Source organism: Clupea harengus, chromosome 13 (genome assembly GCF_900700415.2).
Source record: "Clupea harengus chromosome 13, Ch_v2.0.2, whole genome shotgun sequence".
Lineage (NCBI taxonomy): Eukaryota > Metazoa > Chordata > Actinopteri > Clupeiformes > Clupeidae > Clupea > Clupea harengus.
Window position 1 is genome coordinate 20,801,902 of NC_045164.1, and position 5,000 is coordinate 20,806,901.

General features: G+C 45.3%; 1 protein-coding gene across 2 annotated transcripts in view; it reads right to left on the reverse strand.

Annotated features, from left to right (window-relative positions):
* tjap1 (tight junction associated protein 1 (peripheral)) overlaps positions 1–4,378 on the reverse strand; it is an 82,197-nt gene extending 77,819 nt beyond the window's left edge. For both annotated transcript variants that reach the window (XM_031579105.2, XM_031579106.2), the window contains exon 1: positions 3,996–4,378. The gene's annotated coding sequence lies outside the window, so the exon portion shown is untranslated. The remainder of the gene's footprint in view (positions 1–3,995) is intronic.
* Positions 4,379–5,000: the final 622 nt, after the last annotated feature.

Here is a 5,000-nt window from a genome sequence, read left to right on the forward strand (position 1 = left end):
TGCTTAATGGAGCATGTGTCTTTCACAAGACTATCGCCTCTTGAAATGTGCTTCTCTGTTTTGTTTTTTTGTAATACACACACAAACAGAACCCAAGAAAATAGGAGGAGAAAAGTGGAAATCCTTATGAAATTCTCTGTAAACACACTGCAACATCTCCTCAGACAGACACACTGCAACATCTCCTCAGACAGACACAGAGGCAGAGGCAGAGGCAGAGGCAGAGGCAGAGGCAGAGGCAGAGGCAGAGGCAGAGGCGGCCACCCAGCCGGGCCAAACTAACCCAACCAAAGAGAGCAAGAGTCCTTCCCACACAATTAACCCTGCCCAGCAGTCAGAGCACGTCCGAAAGGGGCCCAGCAACTAGCTAGTTCATTAACCAGTGTGCTAATGACCTCCAGTCTCCCCCCCCCCCCCCCCACACACACACACACACACACACACACACACACACACATGCCCACTCACTGGGGCCACGGGGCCCACAGGCCACCGCAGGCACCGCATCACTTCCTCCCCGAGCAGCGTCTGGGGGGACGATCAAACCCGAAGCAAAGATGGTGTTTCTCAAAGGGAAAGGAGTGGGTGCCTTTTTTTTAATGAAACTATTAATATCCATCCACGTCATGGGTGCCATGACAACCATACCATGACATTTCGGAACCCCCCCATAACAGAGCTGTCTGTGTCTCTGTGTGTGTGTGTGTGTGTGTGTGTAAAGATGATGCCCACATGAAAGTGGCAAACAGCGTGGCAGGCAAAAGTGTGTGTAGGCTATATGCGGTACAACAGTTTGGTACATGTTCATGGAGTCAATGAATCGACAAATAGAAACAGGCAATTCAGTTGGTGTGTGCGTGTCTGTGTGCGTACGAAAGAACGAATAAAGATGTAAATGTGTATGTGTATGTGAGAATAAATGAAGAGGTGTGAAAGTGTGTATGTATGTATGTGTGTGCCTGTGCTTATGAATGAATAATGGAAAATGTAAGTGTGTGTGTGTTTCCCATTAAGAGACAACTGTACTTCTAGATTACGATGAGTTCTACCATACTGAGGTAACAGGGAGGCTGAGAGGCGACCACTATGTGCTGGGATTGGAGAAGCTAACAGAGCTTCGAGGCCAATCATTACCCTTCGCTTAAACTGCAGGGCAACTAAGCTAAAGGCCAAGCCATAGAAAACACACACACAGCCATAGAAAACACACAGGACAGACTTCCTTTCATGTCTTAAAACACAAAGAGCAAACACACACATTTTATTCCTTTGACAAAACCAAGCATAATGCGCACACACACACACACACACACACACACACACACGCCAGTGCGGGAAACTGAGTGTTGACAGGTCACTGGAGCCTGAAGTACCCCAGCACCCACCCATCTCTCTGGCAGCAACACACAGGAAAGATAACACACAAGGGGTCTGTCCACACCATCTCTCTCTCTCACACACACACACACACACACACACAGGGTCTGTCCACACACAATAATCACCCTCTCTCTCACACTCACACACACACACACACAGACACAGGGTCTGTCCACACCATCTCTCCATCTCACACACACATAGCGGGGTCTGTCCACACAATAACCAGTCTCACACACACACACACACAGGGTCTGTCCACACTAACTCTACCTCTCACACACACATAGTGGGGTCTGTCCACACAATAACCACTCACACACACACACACACACACACACACACACACACACACACACAGGGCTAGTCCACACACTACACTCCCAAACAAACACACTAGAGGTCTGTACACATCACCTCTCTCACAAACACACAAGGGCCCACCCTCACACAAACACCTATAGAATTCAGCATAGTACTTCATTAACAGAAGTGCTAACAGAAACATTAAAGGCACCATCACTGGTGGGGTCAACTTTTGCTCTCTTTCAAGACAAACTTCGCCCCGTTTCATGAAGAATAATGAGTTTGTCCACAGAATCACACAAAAAATCATATACCCATCAGTGTTTTAAAACCCATTGAACAAGCCCCCAATAAACAAACGGACACATTAGGACACACATATAGTCTCAGCCCCACTGAGAGAATTTAAATATCTGAGAAAGATAACTGACTATCTGCAAGAATGTTCAAAAACAGCCTGTCCTGCACAAGTGACAGACGTGCTGGCAACGTTATGACTTTGGGCTGATTCATGCCTTGTTTATCAAGCAGAAGCTTCGCTACTGAAACGTCTCCGGCATGACTATCCAATTTGCCGGAGGTAAAAGGCGAGCGGAAGGCGACGAGGGACCTGCGGATTGAAGACTGGCGTGCATAGAACACTACGGACGGAACACTGGCTTAGTAAGCCATTTAATGGCCTTGAAGGTAACGTGAACGAAAGCATCACAGTGCACAGTCCACTCTGGGGTAGATAGATTAAAGCTCCCGAGTGCACTCGTCCTTTCGCGAACGTAAAATAACACGTCAAGTAAAAGTCTATTTGTGTTAGAGAACACGCCATCACGACTAATATAATTCTCGCCATCTGTAGGGAGATAGCAGGTCAATCACACCGAGAAGGCAAGCTACACATACACAGCAAAGTTTAGGTGACTGCCGCAGGACTTCAATTCGTGCCAGTCCACACAACCAGCCGCAATCAGCCTTATTGATGGTGCGTGAATACCACCAAGGCCAAATCCAACATCAGAACAAATAATCCGTATCACTGGAGAAAAAAGCACGCGAAAGATCCCTGAAGGTTTATAGGCTCGTGGATTAGAGAAGTGCATTTGGGAAATTGTACAAATGGTGTGCTAATATGCTCGTCATTGGACGTCACAAACTCAATCACAAGAGTCCACGGCACTTTCAGAAACATGAAATATCCTTCTTTGGTTATTACTAAGTTAATATCGACCATTTGCGGCGCTGTGAATCCTTCAGAATTTTGAGCTTGGTAGCTAGGTTTACCTATGTTGCCGTGCGCAGTCATAGATGTCCGTAATGTACCTGCTTCTGGCTACACGAAATGTTATTTAGTCATTTTCGTCACATTGTTTACCACAAATGAATATGTACTTCAAGAGAGAGGATTGATCACTTTTGATGACTAGAGAACATGCGGGTCCAAATAACAATTGACATTACTTCATCCCACAGGAGATTTGTAGTGCATGGAATAATGTCTACTGCGTCTCTTTGTTACAGAGAAATGAAATCATGTATGAAAGTTTAGCACGGGAAATGCTACGCCCATCCAATCTATTCAGTAACCCAAATTTTTGGAAAACAATAAATGGGAGATGTACAATGTATGATGTGTTCTGAATGAACTAGCTAACGGTAAATGACAGGTGTATACTGACGACGTAAGGAACGAATGTCCCAAAACATTCCCAAAACGAAAGAGACAATAAGGGATCATCAAAGCCTAAAAGCTTCGTGTCTATAGCGTTTGCCCAAATTGCAGAGATTATGAACGCTTGGCAGCACCCCATGAGTCCAAACACAAGCTGGCTGCCTAGCCCGAGGGGATGTAGTGGGCACGTAACGTTAGTTACTGAGTGATACAGTACCTGCCGCATTTTTCATTCAATAACGTTACTCTCTCTGTCTGTAAGCAAATAGATATCATTGACAGCCGCCCAGGGCGCATCGATTAACTTTTCCTTAAACGGTATCATATAGCGTTAGCGTAACCTGGAAAATGTACCATAGGCTGTACCGGCTGCTTTAAACTGAAATATAATGCGGTGGATACCAATGTGGCTTTAAGGAAACGTCATAAATTATCATCTCTTCTGTAGTTTTAACTAGTTATCTGCTCAGCTATAGACTGCTACTTAGGATGGCAACTAGTTAACTGATTTTCATCCGCCAAGATTTCTATCAACGATATTCCAATGTCACTCGCATTACACCTCAAAATACTATGCCTCATCTCACAGAAAACTTCTAAAATCCTCAACATCTAACAATTAAATGTAATTAAAACCACATCTTACCTTTCTTGTCCTCAAACTTGTGTAATAACCTTTTGTGCTTCCAAAACAGCTCCCACTTTCAGTCCGTGGTAATAAACTTTATCCTCTAATTTTCCTCTTGACCACACACACACCGCAGTTCCCTTCCTGGCTAGCTCTTGCTAGCGAAGCACCACTGATTTGTGCTTTCGGCCCGTTATGAGCTAGAGAGTCACGCGCAGGTGTGAAGACGCTGGGTCACCAGAGAAAACACTAAACAGATATAAAAGACTGTCGTTGTCTGTTTCTGATAATAATTTAGGTGTTTCTGTTGCTAGATAAAGTTTATCTCCTTCTCTCCTTCTCGACCGCCATCTTTCCCGCGGGGCACGCCGGGTAATCCTAGGAATCCCCACGTACTGCGCGTCCTGACGTTAGTTTTTCGGGAGAGACAGCAGGTGCGAGGTGGGCTGCAACCAGTAAAACTCAGACTGACATTTAAATGAGTGACGTCAGAATGAAGAACCTCACTTAACACAGTAACCAACACAGTCTTTTCACTAACAAATGATATTGATTGCATTAAGACACTCGTGAAAGGATCTTCTAACGGTTATGGTTAAAGGATATCGCCAACTGCGAATTTGTCATAAGTGCTTCCAGGAAGAAACCATTATGTAGGTCTACGTCTCAATACTCTCACCCAGTGGAATATCGTTGAAAGGGTTTAGCTTGGCTTACTTGTAGAGGTTCCTTTAACTGACAGGTTCTTGTGGACACTGAGCAGCAGGTGGCAGTCTGGTGTTCCTTATGGAGTGACTGTGCTTAAGCCCCTGTCTACAGTTACCATTCATGTGATACAACTATCCTGGAGAGGCTGAAATATGCTGGTCAGCACTTAGCTGTGAGAGGCAGTGCTGCGTGGGGTTGTCTGTAAACGCTGTTACACTTCATCTGTGCTGATCGTTTTCATTGTTCCCTTAGACTCCTTAAGTCCTTAGACTCCCACCCCCCTCAAAAAATGTCCAAACGCCACACGCCAGGCTG